The sequence below is a fragment of the Dendrobates tinctorius genome, unplaced genomic scaffold, assembly GCF_039654945.1.
Source record: "Dendrobates tinctorius isolate UK_male_01 unplaced genomic scaffold, ASM3965494v1 ptg000098l, whole genome shotgun sequence".
Taxonomy (NCBI): domain Eukaryota; kingdom Metazoa; phylum Chordata; class Amphibia; order Anura; family Dendrobatidae; genus Dendrobates; species Dendrobates tinctorius.
The window spans coordinates 32,999,432-33,020,866 of NW_027361766.1; positions in this window are offsets into that span (position 1 = coordinate 32,999,432).

Genomic DNA, 21,435 nt, shown 5'->3' on the forward strand with positions numbered 1-21,435 from the left:
GCTGGATACTGTCACAATCTGGGTTGGATCTGACAGAGTAAATGCACAAAGTAACCTATTTTTTCCCTTGGCTGTGTGCCAAAGGTGGTTTTGCCCCCGGTGGCCATTAGGGTCATTGCACTGTGGTGATTTCAGTTGTAGTTTTCCCCCCAGTGGCCATTAGGGTCATTGCACTCTGGTTACCTTAGTTTGTGCACGTGATTATGTAACAGGTGTGATAGCTCTATAAGAGAGTATCAGGTGTGTTAATCACTGTTGGTGATAAAGTATTAATTTGCAAGCAAGCCTGGGTGAAGGATGGAGCTAAAGGAGAGTCACAGGCAGCTCAGTGAGATCCCTGGAGTGTCAGCTATGATGTCTGCAAGGAGTGCTGGCATGGCATGGTGGAGTTGCAGCTATGGTGTCAGCAAGGAGTACGTGCATGGATTGGTGGAGTGGCAGATATGGTGTAGAGCTGCACTCAAAATGCTGGACGTTGTTGCTGAGAGCTGGACTCAAGCATGCTGGACTTATTGGCAGAAAAGCTGGACTCATTTGCGGGACTCTGTTTCTGGACAGCTGCACGCAGGTGTGGACTCTGTTTGCTCCAAGGCTGCACTATGATGCTGAGAAGGTCTGTTTCAGTACAGTGCACCCAGATGTCGGACACGGTGGAGGAAAAGATGCACGCAGGTGGTGGGCTCTGTTGCTGGGAGTGTAAGCTCACTTTTCCTTATGCGTGTTTAGTGCAGTGGTGGGATTAGTTTCCGCACCGACCAATTCCCTAGTGAGGGTTTAGGTGCAGGGCGAGTCAGGGTTTTTAGGTTCCTGATCGTAGCCCGGTGCGGAACCGGCATAGGGAACGCTAGGAGTGTAGAGACACTGACTCAGGGGAGTGCAGGAGGTCTCCACTTCTCCTTTCCCTATCGCAGGGTCACCATTGTTAATGCTACCCAGGTTTCCCCTATTCCCTTTGTCTTATTGTATTAGTTACCGGCCTGCGGGCCGCGTCACATAGGACATTACACGTGCTGCGTCCTGTTGTATTAGTTACCGGCCTGCTGGCCGTGTCACTCAGGACTGGGCAAGTGACAGATACCCATGTTTAAGTACTGTATGCATACCCACTGATATCTTTAATGGACTTCCTCGTTTAAGTGTCTCACGCTCTCCTGAGTCATAACTTTGCTGGACTGGTTCGTATTAGCGGTCGCGTCCCGCTATTCAGTTTGCTGTGATTTACTATATTGTGCTGAACATCTCATTACAATTGCAGGAATATCTGTGTTAGTTTTGTTTGCTTTTCAGTTTACTATATAGTGCTGAGCACCTTGTTACAATTGCAGGTATATCTGTATTAGTTTGCATTTCTGTTTCGCTTAAATACATCTTTTTGCTGCAGCTTTGTTCTCAGACTGGTTTTATCCAATGCTATCAGATTCCTTAGTACCCACATAATTGTTACAGGATACTCAGGCCATTTAGGAATCTGCTGGGATAATATAAACTGAGACAAAGTTGGATCAGTTGTTTTCTATGACCATCTCCTTAAAAAGGGACGTAGAAGCTCTGCAAAACAAGGTGGCTAGCTGGGAGGCCCATTTTGGGCAGGTGCTGCAAGATTTAAGTAATCAAATAACAGCACAGGTGCCTCAACCCCCGACTAGTCCTCCCAAGTTACCACCGTTTAGATTTAATGGTGAATGCTATAAATTTTGTGGGTTTATAAATCAATGCATTTTGTATTTTGATGTACATGCTGCCCACTTTCGCACTGATCGATCCAAGATCTTGTATATAATTATGTTACTTACTTCCCGAGCTCTCGCATGGGCAAATCCACTAATTGAGACTAGTGACCCTCACTTGAATAACCTTGATGATTTTCTTGCTGTAATGTCTATGATGTTTGATGATCCAAATTGTCGCACTACAGCTGAAACTGCATTGTTGTCTTTATGTCAGGGTAATCGTTCTGTTGTTGAACACGCCACTGAATTTAGACGGTTGGCGGTGGATATGGTTTGGGACTGTTATGCTCAATTACCCATTTTTAAGAGGGAACTTTCTAGGATTATTAAGGACGAATTAGCCCATGCAGATTCTCCTCAGGAGTTAGAGGGATTCATACATCATTGCGTGCGTATTGACAAGAAAATGGCAGATCAGCTTTCTCGTCATAGACCCTATGACTGTCCTATTGAGCTTTTTCCTGGGGCAGCTATTCTTTTTAAAAATGTTTACCCACTAGCAGCTTCGGAGCTGCAGGCCTCGAAAGAATATGTTAATAAGAATCTGGCTAAGGGTTTCATTCGCCCCTCCTCATCACAGGCAGGACCACCTATCTTTTTTGTACAGAAGAAGGATGGAACTCTTAGGGTCCCATTTCACTTAGCGATACACCAGCGATCCCGACAATGATACGACCTGGTAGGGATCACTGGTTCGTCTCTAAGTGATCGCTAGCAAGCTGCCAAACAGGCAAATCTCTTCAGCGACGCAGCAGCGATCCACCTTTCAAACACAGCAATGCGCGTTGGCCAGCTGGACGCTGACGATGAAAAAATGGCCCAGGACATTCCTGCACGATCAGCGATATCCAGCAGGGAGGCCGGTCACTGCTGCGTGTCACATGTAGCGAGATTGCAGGCGAGATAGCTGTTGCGTCACAAAATCGGTGACGCATTAGCGATCTCGCTAGCAATCTCACTATGTGAGACGGAGCCTTAAAACCCTGTATTGACTATCGGGAGTTCAACAAGTTAACCATTCAGAATCGTTATCCTTTACCGTTAATCCCTGAATTGCTGGAGACAGTACGATATACCATAATTTTTTCTAAGTTGGATCTTCGAGGAGCTTATAACCTAGTTTGGATCTGCTCTGGGGATGAAAGGATGACAGCATTAGGTGTCGTTATGGGCACTTTCAGTACCTTATGATGCCTTTTGGTCTCTGAAACGCTCCGGCAACCTTCCAACATTTGACTAATGACATCTTTAGAGATTTGCTAGATCCTTTTGTTGTAATTTATCAGGACGATATTTTGATTTTCTCCGATTCTTTGCAGGAGCATCAAGAACATGTTAAAATGGTTTTAAGACGCCTGAAAGAGTCATCTCTACATCAAGCTTGAGAAGTGTGAGTTCCACCACACTAAGATTTAATTTTTAGGCTATGTCATCTCACCACAGGAGCTTAACCTGGAGGCAAGTAAGATTCAGGCTATTCTTGATTGACCCGCACCTAAGATTGTTAAGGAGGTACAACGCTTTATCGGGTTTGCTTACTTTTATAGACAGTTCATCCGTAATTTCTCTGAGATGGTGCAACCTATTACGCAACTAACCAAGAACGAAAAAACTTTCTTGTGGTCTACACAGGCTCAGGAGGCTTTTGACTGTCTTAAGTCCCGTTTTACGTCTGCACCGCTGTTGATTCATCCTAACCCAGCACTTCCTTTCATCATGGAGTTGGAGGCTACGGATTGTGCATTGGGGGCCATACTCTCGCAAAGAACAGAGGAGAAAGGTTTCCAGGTGTTTTTTTCTCTTGTAAACTTTCTGCTGCAGAAAAGAATTATGATGTTGGAGATAAAGAGCTCCTTGCATAATCGCTGCATTTAAAGAATGGAGGCACCATTTGCAGGGGGCAGCACAAAAAGTTATTGTGCTCACGGATCATCATAACCTAGAATTTTTGAGGTTTGCTAGATGTCTTTCTCCACGTCAGGCTCGTTGGAGTTTGTTTTTGAATCAATTTAATTTTGGCATTTTTATCCCACGCTATCAGATTCCTTAGTACCTACATAATTGTTATACATGGAGCTCAAATTTCTGAATAATATGTGCAACTGTAGTCACAGGAACATCAAGCTGCTTGGAGATGGTCTTGTAACTTTTGCCTTTAACATGTTTGTCTATAATTTTCTTTCTAATCTCCTGAGACAACTATTTCCTTCGCTTCCTTTGGTCCATGTTGAGTGTGATACACACCATGTCACCAAACAGCACAGTGAGTATCTGTAGCCCTCTATACAGGCCCACTCACTGCTTCCAAGATTGTAGATACCTGTGATGCTAATTAGTGGACACACCTTGATTTAACATGTCCCTTTTGTCCAGGCCTATTTCATGAGTTTTACTTTTTTTTTTAAATTCTGTGAAAGCATGGTGAAAAGGAATGTCTGACTTTCATTTGTTCATTTTCATAGATTTTTTATTTATTATTATCTTTGTCAGATACAAGTTATTTCTGTCACAATTGTAGGTTCTTCTGTTATTAAACGAGGGGTACCAACAATTTTGACCACGTGTGTAGTAGAATACATATTCCCCATCATTTTACAATGCCAGCTAAAACATGGCCATTTGAATTTTGGGCTTCACCCGCCACCACTACCACGTCCACCACCACCACGTTATTTTGCGGCCCCCACTTGACATTTTCAGAGTGCCAGCAGGTGCCGTGACACCTCAGTTTGGGAAGGTGGCCCTGTATCATACATTTGGGAGGGCTATCACTCCTACATTTGGGAGGTCCCTCCCTCATTCAAAATTATTTTCTAGATGGTGGAATACATATTCCCCATCACTTTTAAATGTAAGCTAAAAAATGACCATTTGAATTTTGGGCTTCGCCTGCCAACACCACCACCACATCCACCGCCATATCACTGATATTTTCAGAGGGCCAGCAGGTGCCGTGAAACCTGCATTTTGTGAGCTCCACAGTTAATTTTGGCCACTGGATCCCAATGGAGCCACTATCATAGCGGGTGAAGCTGCTGTAAGGTAAATATTAGAGTTGAGCGACTTTTGGTTTTTTAGGGTCGAGTTTCGTTTCATGAAACCCGACTTTTCCAAAAGTCGGGTCGAGAAAAATCGGCCGACTATAAGGAAAAGTCGGGGGTCCAACCGAAACGCGAAACCCAATGTAAGTCAATGGGGAATTAAAGTCGGCAGTGAGAGGAGGACAGGAAACACACCTGCAGTGCCCATTTGAATGACAAAAGCATCAATTCTTATTACTTAAGCTTGTCAACCTTAATTTACTTCATAATACTAGTTATGCACTGAAAAATGGGGGTTATTTGGCTACAGTTGTGGGGGAGGGTAGAGCTGGCTCCAGGTTTTCGTGGGCTCAGGGCCAAAGAGCGCCCCTTTAACACATACCACAACTCATGATGCTCAGATACGGCAGAGAAATAGCAGTATAGTACAATGAAAAATACTTCACTTCTTACATCTCATGACTGATATCCATTTTAAATTCTCCAATACCTCCAAAAACGAACAGTATATAACTCCATACAGTATTATGGCCAGCGCTTAGTGCACTATACAGAGTAATGAGGCCCATATATTTCTCCATATGGAATCATTGATCCCATATAATGTTTCAAACCGTATATGATGAGCTCCACATAATGCTATAGTATATTTTGGTCCCAATGGATGAAGCTCCACTGTCTTATGGGCCCAAATAATGCTCCATATATAATGGGCCCCATTTCTACTGCTCTAGTGTATAATGGGGCCTGTATATGCTGCTCCAGTGTCTGATGTCCACCTTTGGAATGCTCCAGTGTATGGTGGGCCCCATATATTATTCACCAGAGTATAGTGCTCCCCAAAAATTGCTGTCCCAACGTTGAAAACAATTACATAAGTCTCCTTGCTAGGGAATCCCTGCACTACTCTGAACTCCTTGTCGTCCCTATCTTCCATCTCACTGCACTTGGCTGTTTAGGCCCTCCCACCGGCAGAGATACTTTTGCGTACTATGCGGTGCCCTGTGCCAGTGCCATCGCCCATGAGTATGCCCCCCCACCTGCTCAAGGAACCTGCACTTTCATCTGCACCTTCCTCTTTGTCACCGTGTAAGGTGGTATAGTATGTGGGAAGGGGAACCTGAGTTTCCTCTTTGTCAGATTCTGGCAGTGTAGAGTGCGAGGGGAATGTAGTGGTCTGGGTCAATGTACCAGCAGCATCATCCAGCAGTGGCTGGGCCTCAGTGCACTTGTGGTGTCCCCAAGAGTACGGTCGCCACTGTGGCATTACCTTCCTCCTAGTGAGTGTGTTGTCAAGCTTGGGAGCAACGAAGGATCTCTCTAGCAGTGAAACCAACACACAACACATTTCCCACTCCAGGCTAGCAGGGAGACCTCTGAACCTGACTGCTGAGGAGCTGCTCTCTGTGGTCGGGAGGAGGTAAGTTAGGGCACTCTGTGCAGGGAAGGGGAGGTGTGTGGATGTGAGAAGGGGAGCTGGAGGATGAGCAGAATTAAGGCTCACTCCTAGCTGGAGCGCATGGTCCGGATTCCGGTCTTCGAGTTTGTAGGGACACTGACGTTCCTGCAGCAGAAACCGGGGGAAGTAGCAGCTATAAATGCTCTGTACCCAACTAAGGCTCGGAGGCCCCAGCATCGACGTGTGGGAGCCAGAAGGAAAAGGCTACAGCTGTCTGCCATACAAGTAAAGTCTGAGGAACATCTGTTAGACAGGAGGCGCTTCAGTGAACCACGGTCCTGTGAGTGCTTCCCCCACAAGCGCTAGAAAGGAGAGGTTCAGGAAGGTACATGTTGGCGGAGTGTTGGAAGGGAGCTTTCCATTTTGGTCCCAGAGGTTGGCTGAGGTCCTGACCCGGAGGACACAGCACGGAGGCAGCATCTGTGTAACCTGCAGACTGTGAGTAAAGCTTTGGAACTGCACGCTCTGGTGTCCTACAGTTATTCCAGCACCGCTACATCTGGGTACCAGCACCTACACCACCTGTGCCTTTCCCCCATCACTACATCTACACTTCCCTGGGACTCCAGCTCCACCTGTGGGGAGCTTCACCATCTTTGCTGCACAACACCATCAGTCCCAGAAGATCTGCATGCAGGGTCGGCCTAACAACTATGTTGCCGAACACCACAGGTGGCGTCAAACTATCTATATAAACTCTTTACCATTATACCACGCCATTTACATGGGCGCCCAGGGCCACCGTCCGGGTCACCGCTGCTGTGACATATCTCACTGACACCGGCCCGGTACCGAGCACCCCACAGCCCTGGGAGGGCGACCCATATGCCGACTGCTGATCGGGCGGCGTTATTCCCACGAACCTCCAAACAGCGTCCATGAAGGCAAAGTTTTTGGTTTCCGGGGGCAGTATGATTGCAAAGCTGAACCTTAAAGGAATGACCAAAAGGGCACCACCAGGAGTGGAGCCTGTGGCTTAATTGGACTCCACCCAGGAAACCTCAACCATGCCACCTAAAGAAAAGATGCACACTTTGAAAGCTTTGTCGATTCTGTGTGTGGTGTGGTATGTGTGTTTGTAGTTGTGCTAGCAATTTCTCATCTTTATTCCATTGACAACCGAGACTCCGGCATGCCCCCGCAGTAAGCATCAAGCTTACTAGAGGGATAAGCGAGGCTCTGGCACGAGAGATCGAGCAATAACAGGTCTAGCATTCCCGTACATGTCCAGGGCTGCATGCACGCTACACTGAAAGGACCAGCTTTTGTTGCTTACAGGTGCAGATAACCTGCTGAACTCCGTTAGTGATGGGGATCTGGGATTCAGATTATTCCCCGCGAACGATGATTTCCCAGTAAGTTCAGGTCAACCGCAATTCCGGAGTTAGGCGTAACCGTCATTCCTGAAAAAATTACGTGTCCAAACCACAGGTGCTGTAGCTTGCTTAACAGCTCGGCAGCCGTTCTCAGGCCCAGTATGGATTCAACAACATTGTAGAAAGTTGATAAAGGGTACAGTTTCACCGGATAACACGTATATATGTAGCCTAGTTTACACATTAAAAATATATGTCTATAGATCAGGAGGCAGACTCAGATGTTCTCAGGCCCAGTATGGATTTGACCAGATTGTACAAAGTTGAGAAAGGGTACTTTATCACTGGATAGCAGGTATATATAGCATAGTTTAAACATGTAAAATCTCCGTGTTCTCAGTATGGATTACACAGCAATCTAAAAAGTGGAAAAAAGGAAATGCATTTGAGGCGTACACAACTATATACTTTTGGTGTTATTTTTAAATCTTCATATATATTTCTGTCTCAGTAATACAGTCCAGCCTCTCCGCAATAGGAAATGAGATGCATACAATTACTGACATAAAGGCCAGTGATTGCAGAAATCTAGGAATTACTATTCACGGGAAAAACTTCCGGCACAATTCTCATAGGCGATGCTGACCCTCAATTAATTTGTGTGTTGAGACAGTGAAAACATTTTTTGTGAATAAAGTCTTGCTGTATCGCACTTCCGTTGATTCCATCACTGTTACTCATCTCAATCAAATTTTTATCACAGGGAGCGATGTAAACAAGGTGCTCACTGGCTATCATGATCTGTCACGTAACTTTGGAGTGAAAAAGACAGAAGCCACAGGCCGTAGGCGATTCTATTTGATTGGCATGAAAGGGCACATTTTAAAATGTGCGCCGGAATGTCACACGTTTGTGAGTAGGAAAACTGTGAAAGCTGATGATAAACCACCACTGCATGTCATTGTGAGTCGACATCCATAAGAAATGGAAGCCATTGATCATCTGGAGCTAGAGCCCGGCCAGCAGGACAGAGCATAGCTACATCTTAACCATCATCTTTCAGTTCAATCAATTTTTTGTGGCACTCCCAGTGAAGGATTTGACAGCCCAGACTACACAGCGGAGGAGCAGGGAGAGGTAAACATTGCAAATGCTGGGGCCCTGCCCAAGCAAGGGGGGCACACTCGTGGGCGTCGGTACTGGCACTGGGCCCCTCATAGTACGGCGCTGTGTCTGATGGCGGGTGTGCACCACCACCGTCAGAGACACTTGATTGCACTATGAGGGACCCTGTGCCAGTGCCCGCGCCCAAGAGGCGGCCTACCCACCTGTCCAGGGCAACGGCACTCGCACGGTTTCGTGCGCTAGGTGGTGACCCCGGCCATGGGGGGGGGCAGCCCAGTTAGGGAGGTTTACAAAGTGGCATATGTTGATGTGGGACATTCAGCTGCTACAAAAGGCGAAATAGGTCAAGTTCGCGGAATAGGAGGAGGACCAAAGCAAGCCATTTTTCTGGCAACCTATGTGTCATCAAGGGAAGGTGGGACAAAATCCTTGGAAACCCATGCATGGTTCATTTTAATGAAGGTTAGATCATCCACATTTTGGATTGACAGACGGGTCCTTTTTTCTGTCAGGATTGATCCAGCTGCACTGAAGACTCTTTCCGATAGCACACTTGCTGCTGGGCAAGCGAGCTCCTGTAAGGCATATTGTGCCAAATCAGGCCAGGTGTCCAGTTTAGCGGCCCAATAGTCAAAGGGGAATTACCTGTGTGGGAGATCATCGATATGGGAGGAAAAGTAGTTTGTAACCATAGTTGACAACTGATGTCTCCTGTCACTTTCCATCGATGCAGTATTACCAGTTGTGTGAGCGGTACTTGAAAAATCAGTCCACAACATTGTCATGAAACCCCTGTCTCCAACGCCACTTCTGCTGTGTGCACCACGAACACCTCTGCCAAGCTGCCCCCGTCCCGTACGGCTCGTGTGAGAACCATCACCGCTGCTGTGTGCTGGGAATGCCTCAACCAACCGGTTTACCAGAGTTGCTTGTTTATTAGCCAATATTAAGTCAAGGTTCTCTTGTGGCATGATGTTTTTTAATTTCATAGAATCATAGAATCATAGAATCGTAGAGTTGGAAGGGACCTCCTGGGCCATCTGGTCCAACCCCCTGCTCAAAGCAGGATTCGCTAAATCATCCCAGTCAGATGTCTGTCCAGCCTCTGTTTGAAGACTTCCATTGAAGGAGAACTCACCACTTCTCGTGGAAGCCTGTTCCACTCATTGATCACTCTAACTGTCAAAAAGTTTTTTCTAATATCTAATCTGTGTCTCCTCCCATTCAGTTTCATCCCATTGCTTCTAGTCTTTCCTTGTGCAAATGAGAATAAAGTTGATCCTTCTACAATGTGACAGCCCTTTAGATATTTGTAGACAGCAATTAAGTCTCCTCTCAGTCTTCTCTTTTGCAAACTAAACATTCCCAAATCCTGCAACCTTTCCTCATAAGACAGGGTTTGCAGACCGGTCACCATTCTGGTCGCTCTTTTCTGAACTTGCTCCAGTTTGTTGATGTCTTTTTTAAAATGTGGTGCCCAAAACTGGACACAATATTCCAGATGAGGTCTGACCAAAGAGGAGTAGAGGGAAATAATGACTTCACGTGATCTAGACTGTATGCTTCTGTTAATACATCCTAGAACTGCATTTGCCTTTTTTGCTGCTGCATCACACTGTTGACTCATATTCAGTCTGTGATCTATTAGTATACCCAAGTCTTTTTCACATGTGCTGTCACTTAGCCCTATTCCTCCCATTCTATATATGCTTTTTTCATTTTTATTGCCCAGATGTAGTACTTTGCATTTCTCCCTGTTAAAAACCAATTTGCCTTTATAGTGTGGATCCAGGATGCTGGCCAACCAGTAGTCGTCATCATTCATCATTTTGGCAATGCGGTGGTCCCTTTTTAGGATCTGCAAGGCATAATCTGACATGTGGGCCAATGTTCCCGGTGTCAATGATGCACTGCGAGTGCTGGTTGGAGGTGCACTTTCTGGCAAATCCACATCCCTCCAGTCACGCACAAACCCTGCACCAGACCGTGCCACGCCAACATTTTCACTTGCCCCACGAGATGCATCCTCCTCCCCTAAGTAATCATCCCCATCATCATCCTCCTCCTCCTCTTCTTCCTCCACCTCGTCCAGGAGAGGTCCCTGAGCAGACAATGGCTGAATGTCATCAAGGATTCCCTCCTCCTCTTCCTCCTCGTCAACATTGGCTGCAGACGCCTGCTCCTTAAGGTGCGTCAAAGTTTGCATGAGCAGACGCATAGGTGGGATGCTCATGCTTAGGATGGCGTCGTCTGCGCTTACCAGCCGTGTGCATTCCTCAAAACACTGAAGGACTTTACAGAGGTCTTTCAGCTTCGACCACTGCACACCTGTCAACTCCATGTCTGCTCTTAAAGTGCCTGGCCGTGTATCCTCCCACAAATGCATTATGGCCTGCCTCTGTTCGCACAGCCGCTCAACCGTGTGCAGGGTGGAGTTCCACCTTGTTGCAATGTCGATAATGAGGCGGTGGTTGGGAAGGTGGAGCAATCGCTGCAGCTTCTGCATACGAATGGAGTGTACAGGCGACCGGCGGATGTGCGCGCACAGTCTTCACACCTTCTGGAGCAGGGCTGTTAACTCCGGATAATTGTTGAGGAAGCACTGCACCACCAGGTTCAAAGTGTGAGCCAAGCAAGGTATGTGGCTGAGTTTTGAAAGGGCTATGGCTGCCACAAAATTACGGCCGTTATCACTAACTACCTTGCCTGCCTCAAGATGTATACTGCCAAGCCATGACTCAGTTTGTCGCTGAAAGTACTCGCCAGCACCTCGGCGGTGTGTCTGTCGCCCAAACACATCATCTGCAACACAGCCTGCTGACGCTTTCCACTAGCTGCTCGATAGGGGGACACCTCGTGTGCAACAGTGGCAGCTGCAGATGGAGTGCTCGTACGACTGCGCTCTGTGGGCGAGCTTTCGCTTCTGGAGGAAGAGGAGGAGGGTCGAACGTCTACAGCCAACTGTTTCCTATACCGTGGGCTAGGCAGCACAGTCCCACCACCGCTGTCCCCTATGGACCCTGCATCCACCACATTAACCCAGTGCGCAGTGATAGACACGTAACGGCCCTGGCCATGCCGACTGGACCATGCATCTGTTGTGAGGTGCACCTTTCCACTCACTGACTGCTTGAGTGCATGGACAATGCGGTCTTTCACATGATGGTGGAGGGCTGGGATGGCTTTGCGAGAGAAGTGGCGACTGGGTAGGCCATAGCGTGGTACTGCATAGGCCATGAGTTTGCGGAAAGCAGCGCTTTCCACCAACCGATAGGGCATCATCTCTAACGAGATTAGTTTGGCAATGTGGGCGTTCAAACCCAGTGTACGCGGATGAGAGACTGAGTACTTTCTTGACCTACTCATAGTCTCTGGGAGGGTGAGCTGGACTTGAGAGCTGCATATGGTGGAACTAGCGGTGGACAGGGCGGACTGAGAGAGGGTTGATGATGGTGATGGAGTTGGTGTTCTTTCTGATGGCCTATATTCAGTCTTTCGTTGATATAACAGTGGGATTCCCTGACTGCTTTGGCCTTGCAACGACACCTCAACATTTGCTGCTGTGCTAACCGGTGGGCTTACAGTGGGGGAAACAATGTAGCGTTGCTGACTACCTTCTTTGTGATCAGTTGCACATGTGGTGCTTGAGGTTTGGTGTTGTGTCCATGCTTGCAAGTGCGTGCTGGTTAAATGTCTAAGAATGCAACTGGTATTCAAATTTTTCAGATTTTTCCCTCAGCTAAAGGTCTTTGCGCACTTCTTACAGATAACCTTGGCCTGATCATGAGGATTTTGTTCAAAAAAGTGCCACACTGCACTCTTCCTACTTTGGAAGACATTTTGTGGCCTAGCATGCTGTGCTATTTTGACCGTCTGGACAAGCTGTCCAGCAACTCTTTTGATTTTTGAAACCTGTCTTTGGAGTGCTCCGGGCCTGCCAGATAACAGCTGTTGCGATGTCGATGTCTGCTGTGGATGCTCCTCCTCATCTGAGCTATTGGAAGCAGCACCCTCTTCCCCAATGGATGCCAATCTGGGTCAACAACTGGGTCATCCATCACCTCCTCTTCAATGTCATGTGCACCTTCCTCTGTGTCACCATGTATGGTGGTATAGTATGCGGCAAGGGGCACCTGAGTCTCATCAGGGTCAGAATCTGGCTCATTACACTGCGAGGACAATGTATTGCTCTGAGTGAATGTACCAGCAGAATCATTTATCAGTGGCTGTGCATCAGTGCACTACATGTCAGATTCATCTTGGCCTGGGTAATTCACCATTTCATTTGATAACCCAGGCATGGTATATGAAAACAGCTCCATGGAGTAATCAGTTGTATGGCCTGCGTCATCCTTCAATCTTGGTTGGGGTGAAGGACACAAGGAAAGGTGTGGTTCATGAACATGAGCCTCCAATGACGACTCAGTGCTTTTATTTTTTACAACTTCAGAAGAGTAGGTGATAGAGCTGGAGGCTGAGTCAGCAATGTAAGCCAAAACTTTTTCCTGAAGCTCTGGCTTTAAAAGCGGTTTGCCAACTCCTAGAAAACTAAGCCTTCGAGGCCTTGTGGAGCCAGACGATGACGCAGGCTCAACACCTCCTGTATTCGGTCCTATTTTGCTTTTGCCACTACCATCAGATCCACCACCAACACCATCATTACCAGCTGGCAACCCCTGCCCAATTCCACGGCCTCTTCCACCAGCCTGCCTCATTTTTGGTAAAAATGTACACAAAATCCCACAAACTATATAGTAATGTAAAACAAGGTACAAGGTGTATATAGGACAGGGGAGATATAGAATTTCTGAACACACTTGTGGACACTGTTGGATTGTGTGAGGCACAGTGAATATCACACCGCTATGTCACAGTCTCAATGTTGCAGGTGTGAAAAATGTCACTATAGGACAGGGGAGATGTAGAATTTCTGAACACACTTGTGGACACTGTTGGATTGTGTGAGGCCCAGTGAATATCACACCGCTATGTCACAGGCTCAATGTCGTAGGTGTGAAAAATGTCACTATAGGACAGGGGAGATGTAGAATTTCTGAACACACTCTTGGACACTGTTGGATTGTGTGAGGCCCAGTGAATATCACACCGCTATGTCACAGTCTCAACATCACAGGTGTGAAAAATGTCACTATAGGACAGGGGAGATGTAGAATTTCTGAACACACTTGTGGACACTGTTGGATTGTGTGAGGCCCAGTGAATATCACACCGCTATGTCACAGGCTCAATGTTGTAGGTGTGAAAAATGTCACTATAGGACAGGGGAGATGTAGAATTTCTGAACACACTTGTGGACACTGTTGGATTGTGTGAGGCCCAGTGAATATCACACCGCTATGTCACAGGCTCAATGTCGCAGGTGTGAAAAATGTCACTATAGGACAGGGGAGATGTAGAATTTCTGAACACACTTGTGGACACTGTTGGATTGTGTGAGGCCCAGTGAATATCACACCGCTATGTCACAGGCAGAAATTGGCTAGTGTATGACAAACTTCAAGGTGTATATAGAATTGGGCAGAATAGGAATCTCCCTAGAGTGTAGGTCTGTAAGAGCGGAACAAGTCCTCGACTTATCCTTACAGAGTCACACACAGATAGCTTCACTGTGGCCATGATAAAAGCCGTTACACGGTACTGAGAGAGGAGCGTGCACGTACACCGCTGTCCGGTGTCCGTAAAATTGTCAAGCTCCGTGTTTTTTAAGTATACGAACTGACACACGCTGTCTCTCTATAGTTTTGAATGTGATCAAACAGCAAATATACTTAACTGTTTGAAAACCAGACAAAACTAGAAGGTGGAGGTCTGTAAGATCGGAACATGTCCTCGACTTATCCTTACAGAGTCACACACAGATAGCTTCACTGTGGCCGTTATAACAGCCGTTACACGGTACTGTGTGAGGAGCGTACACCGCTGTATAGTGTGAAAAAATGCACGCTCAGTACCTCACCAGGCCAAAAAAAATTTTGGATTGCTTTTAAAAAAGCAGTTTGCAGAGCAATGGGAAAACAGCAATGCAGCTATCAGGAAGCCTTACAAGGCAGCCTAACAACCAGCACAGCTGATCCAGCAAAATATAGCCTCCACTTGCACTGCACACACAGTGACTGGTGTGTTGTACAGGCAAAATCGCTAGCAGCAGAAGCAGTTTTTGGTGTCTTCTTCCCTGCCTAACGCTCTCCCTACAGAATCAGCAGCAGCTCTCCCTATTCTGAGATCAGCATGAGTAACATGGCGATCGGCGTGCACGCCCTTTTATACCCCCTGTGACGCCCCCCAAAGCAAGCCAATCACTTGCATGCCCTTCTCAAAGATGGTGGTGACTCCTGCCTATGTCATCATGTTGCCCACAGTGTCCGTGGATCCTGATTAGCTGAAAAATGGCAGAAAACAAACTTTTGAAACGCGACTTTGGCGCTAAAGTCGCCGAGCTCGTGGCCGACCTCACCCTAGGGTCGGGTTTCGCTTCATGAAACCCGACTTTACCAAAATTTTTCAAATTTTTCAACCCGTTTAGCTCAGCTCTAGTAAATATAACAAATCAGTTGGGGAATCTGCATGCTCAGTGTAATTAAATTGGATTCTACCAGACACCAAAAGCATTAGAATTAAACTCTGAATAGTGTGTATGCAAGCGAGGACCTGTATTGTGGTCAGACTGTCAGGCCTGAAACCAATGTCAGGAACATGTACAAGTCTCATTTTAAATTGGAAGCAGCCTCCTCAAGGAAAAGAGACAGGAGTGCCAATGACCAATCTACACAAACCTATGCACTTCTTCTGGAAACTACCCAACCAGGCAGAATTTATTTTTTGCATGGTTTTGAGCAACAATGGAGTAATTACAGGATATGTCCCAGAGAGTGACGAGGTCTATGGAGTGTATTACTCAGGTGACAGGCAGTGCTACAGAGTTCAGGTAAAGGCCTTAGCGTGGCAATGACTATGTTCCCATATGTGTAAGGCTGTGGCCTGAATAGTTCTGTGGAGCGTATTAATCCAGTCTCTTAGATGTGTAAACTGTACAGAAACTGGCCAATACCCCACCACCATATTTTTTCCGACCAAAATTTAGAAAATTTGAGGGAAGCAACAGTTTAATAAAGAGACACAAGTATCATTTAGGAGCCTGGAAAAGCCAGGAATGGTCTTTGTCCACCAATGGACAATGTAAAGTGATAATGAATTTGTATGCCCTATCTAACTAACAATTTGGGAAGAGACATATATGCTGACAAGGGACAACTGATAGCTGCATTAGGACAACAAACTGGACATGGTTGCTGACTGTTGTGTCTGTGCAACTGCAGGTTGTGGGCAAGAGGCATCAGTGGTTCCTTCTTGGACAGCAGATTGGGAATAACATAACACAGGGAAAGGGCCAGTGGTTTCATCCTCAGACACAGATTTTGTACACAGGCGTTCCGCCCATCTACTGGGGTGCTGCGTTTGTCAGCAGTATATGGCGTATGCTGCAGAGGTATTATGTTGAATTTCCCTTTATAAAGGGATGTGTGGATAAGATTTTTGAATTAAAAAAAATAAAAAACAAATCTGAACTGAGAAAAGTAAGTTAATGTGTATGCACAATGTAAGTGCATATTAACACATGACCATTAACCAGAGAAAACAAAAAGCAAAAAACACAAATATCCTGAACTAAAAGTAAAAAATATACTGCAAATAATGCATAAAGGTAATAATAATAATAAGGGTATTTAGTAAACATAATTTTGATCAAAATAATGTACAAGCCATCCCGCCACGTCACGGCAACCCTTGTGGGACAGTCCCTACTCTAGTATTTAAAACCTTTTCACTTGCCAAGTGGCGTGAATGTGAATAAGGGTCGAGCGGCTGAACCACTTGTAACAGCTTAGGCCAGACTGGATGGCTTTCCCAGCTCAGAAAGAGGGCGGTCACACCCATATATGCACTGAATGCACAATGAAATGAATAAAAAACAAATCTGAACTGAGAAAAGTAAGTTAATGTGTATGCACAATGTAAGTGCATATTAACACATGACCATTAACCAGAGAAAACAAAAAGCAAAAAACACAAATATCCTGAACTAAAAGTAAAAAATATACTGCAAATAATGCATAAAGGTAATAATAATAATAAGGGTATTTAGCAAACATAATTTTGATCAAAATAATGTACAAGCCATCCCGCCACGTCACGGCAACCCTTGTGGGACAGTCCCTACTCTAGTATTTAAAACCTTTTCACTTGCCAAGTGGCGTGAATGTGAATAAGGGTCGAGCGGCTGAACCACTTGTAACAGCTTAGGCCAGACTGGATGGCTTTCCCAGCTCAGAAAGAGGTTTTAAATACTAGAGTAGGGACTGTCCCACAAGGGTTGCCGTGACGTGGCGGGATGGCTTGTACATTATTTTGATCAAAATTATGTTTACTAAATACCCTTATTATTATTATTACCTTTATGCATTATTTGCAGTATATTTTTTACTTTTAGTTCAGGATATTTGTGTTTTTTGCTTTTTGTTTTCTCTGGTTAATGGTCATGTGTTAATATGCACTTACATTGTGCATACACATTAACTTACTTTTCTCAGTTCAGATTTGTTTTTTATTCATTTCATTGTGCATTCAGTGCATATATGGGTGTGACCGCCCTCTTTCTGAGCTGGGAAAGCCATCCAGTCTGGCCTAAGCTGTTACAAGTGGTTCAGCCGCTCGACCCTTATTCACATTCACGCCACTTGGCAAGTGAAAAGGTTTTAAATACTAGAGTAGGGACTGTCCCACAAGGGTTGCCGTGACGTGGCGGGATGGCTTGTACATTATTTTGATCAAAATTATGTTTACTAAATACCCTTATTATTATTATTACCTTTATGCATTATTTGCAGTATATTTTTTACTTTTAGTTCAGGATATTTGTGTTTTTTGCTTTTTGTTTTCTCTGGTTAATGGTCATGTGTTAATATGCACTTACATTGTGCATACACATTAACTTACTTTTCTCAGTTCAGATTTGTTTTTTATTCATTTCATTGTGCATTCAGTGCATATATGGGTGTGACCGCCCTCTTTCTGAGCTGGGAAAGCCATCCAGTCTGGCCTAAGCTGTTACAAGTGGTTCAGCCGCTCGACCCTTATTCACATTCACGCCACTTGGCAAGTGAAAAGGTTTTAAATACTAGAGTAGGGACTGTCCCACAAGGGTTGCCGTGACGTGGCGGGATGGCTTGTACATTATTTTGATCAAAATTATGTTTACTAAATACCCTTATTATTATTATTACCTTTATGCATTATTTGCAGTATATTTTTTACTTTTAGTTCAGGATATTTGTGTTTTTTGCTTTTTGTTTTCTCAAGATTTTTGAATTAGCAGAATATATATATAGAGCATGTTTCATTAGTAATATAATTATTCTGCGTAAAGCTGAAAACTGAAGAAGTGTGTGGCACATATTAATGTATTGATGTTCCACAATGTCCTAGTGCAGACCCAAAAATCAACATCAGGCTCCAAGATACACGGTTAAAGAGACCTTGAGAAAGGCAACACAATAAACAAATTCTAATAACAGAATAAGTAGATTGAGAGTAGAAATTTGACCATTGCACAACGTACAAAGTTTTCCAAAAATTACCTAAGGGATCTGTATCATACACACTGAAAGAGACCGTGATGGGGACCTCACAATACATTTTGCAGTTATTAGAATAGCTAGCGATAGTGAGTGCAAGTTTCACCATTGCAAATGTACAAAGGTTTCCAAAAATTACCTAAGGGGTCTGTATCATAAACGCCGAAAGAGACCATGATAGGGACCTCGCAATACATTTTGCAGTTATTCGAATAGCTAGAGCTAGGGAGTTCAAATTTCATCATTGCACAATGTACAAAATTTTTCAAAAACTACCCAAGGGGTCTGTATCATACACCCTGAAAGAGACCGTGATGGGGACCTCATAATAAATTTTGCAGTTATTAGATTAGCTAGAGATAGAGAGTACTAGTTTCCCCATTGCACAATGTATAAAGGTTTCCAAAAATCTAAAAACATTACCCATGTGGGGTATTTTTATATGACCACTAAGTGCTTGTTGTAGAAGCAGAAGGAGTAGGACGTGATTTCCAGAAGAAAATTGATATGGATGGTAAGGGATGGACTTTAAGACAACTTCCAAAGAAGAACATTTGGGCTGCATTTATGTTGGGTTGCTGTCATCCGTAGGGAGGAAATCCAGCACTTGTTCAATTTTAGAAGAGACAGCCTGTCTGCATTTTCCATTGACAGGAATGTGCGCTTATCCGTTATGATTGCACAGGCTGAACTAAAAACCTGCTCAGACAACACACTTGCAGCAGGGCATGGCAGCTCCTCAAAGCTATACAAGGAGAAGTAGGGGCAAGTGTACAGCCTGGACAACCAATAGTTAAAGGGCACTGAAGAATCAGGAAGGATGCTGGTATGGTCACTTGCAGTGGGAAAAATGAGTATTTGATCCGTTGCTAATTTTGAAAGTTTGCCCACTGACAAAGATACGAGCAATCTATAATTTTAAGGGTAGGAGAATTTTAACATTTTAACATTAATAGATAGAATATCAGAAATAAAATTCAGAAATCACATTGTATAAATTATATAAATTTATTTGCATTTTGCAGTGATAAATAAGTATTTAATCCTGTACCAACCATTAAGAGTTCTGGCTCCTACAGACCAGTTAGATGCTTCTAATAAACTAGTTACCTGTATTAAAGACAGCTGTCATACATAGTCATCTTTATAAAAGACTCCTGTCCACAGACTCAATTAATGAAGCAGACTCTAATCTCCACAACATGGGCAACACCAAAGAGCTTTATAAGGAAAAAGATCATAGACCTAGACAAAGCTGGAATGGGCTACAAAACCATAAGTAAGATGCTGGGTGAGAAGGAGACAACTGTTGGTGCAATAGTAAGAAAATGGAAGAAATACAAAATGACTGTCAATCGACATCGATCTGGAGCACAAGGCAAAATCTCACCATGTGGGGTATCTTTGATCATGAGGAAGGTGAGAGATCAGCCTAAAACAAGGGTCTCAAACACACGGCCCGCAGACCGCATGCGGTCCCTGAGGCAGGCATCTGTGTCCCGCAGTGCACCACATGCAAAGCTCCCAATCATCCCGGATTTCGCGGGACAGTGCCGACTTGGACCCCCACCCACTGTCCCTTGAGGGATTTTACTTTCCGCACTACAGGGAGATAAGCCTCCACGCCCCCCCATGCACCCCATCCTCGCCCTCCCAGAGACCCACCACAGCCAGAAATGATGGCAATAGGCTGTTCCCTTCTCTGTGCACAGGACCTGTGATGAGGTCACAGGAGGGGAGGAGTCATGGGTCACATGATCAGGAACCTCTGTGTCTGCAGGACTCGTCTGTGCTGGTTGTCATGGTGCTGGATGAGGGAAGATTATGTGTGTGGTCAGGAGGGGATTACAGGGTGGATGTAGCGGAGCCGTGTGTACAAGGAGTACGGAGCGGAGATGTGTGTGTACGAAGTGTATGGAGCGCAGCCGTGTGTACGAGGTGTACTGAGCGGAGCCGTGTTTGTACGAGGTGTATGGAGCACAGCCGTGTGTGTACAAGGAGTGCAGAGCCATGTGTGTACGAAGTGCATGGAGCACAGCTGTGTGTACGAGGTAAACTGAGCGGAGCCGTGTGTACGAGGTGTACTGAGCGGAGCCGTGTGTGCAAGGTGTACGGAGCAGAGCCGCATGTGTATGAGGTGTGCAGAGCGGAGATGTGTACGGAGCAGAGCCATGTGTGTGTACGAGGTGTACGGAGCGGAGCCGCATGTATACGAGGTGTACGGAGCAGAGATGTGTACGGAGAGGAGATGTGTACGAGGTGTACGGAGCAGAGCCGTGTGTATGAGGTCTACGGACCGTGCGTGTACGAGGTGTATGGCACGGAGATGTGTACAGAGCGGAGCCGTGTGTGTACAAGGTGTACGGAGCGAAGCCGCGTGTGTATGAGGTGTACGAAGCAGAGATGTGTACGAGGTGTACGGAGTGGAGCCATGTGTGTATGAGGTGTACGGAGCAGAGATGTGTATGGAGCTGAGCTCCATGTGTACGAGGTATACGGAGTTGAGCCATGTGTGTATGAGGTGTACGAAGCAGAGATGTGTACGGAGCTGAGCTGCATGTGTACGAGGTGTAGGGAGTGGAGATGTGTACTAGGTGTGCAGAGCAGAGCTGTGTGTGTACATGGTGTACAGAGCGGAGCCTTGTGTGTACGAGGTGTACGGAGCAGAGATGTGGACAGAGCGGAGACGTGTGTCTACGAGGCATACAAAGCGGAACCGTGTGTGTATGAATTGTGTGGAGCCATGCGTGTACAAGGTGTATGATGGAGAGCATTCATACCTCCCAACTGTCCCGGTTCCAGCGGGACAGTCCAGATATTGAGTCTGCCCCACTGCCCCGGCCGGAAGGTTACTTTTCCAGTGGACACAGGAGTACACGGCAGAGCCCCGAGGAGCACTTTAAAACTCACATGTGACATTCCACTGGAAGTAACGTGCTGGAAGCTGACCAGAAATGAGGTAACTTCGGGAGGAGATTGTGACGGAACCATGGAGGCACTTCAGGGAATGTTTCAGATCCATCAACGTGTCCTCCTCTGACAGCGGGATCGCCTTGGAATCGGGGCTGCCGGCCATGTGAGCAGATCATGATATGTCAAAATATATGATTC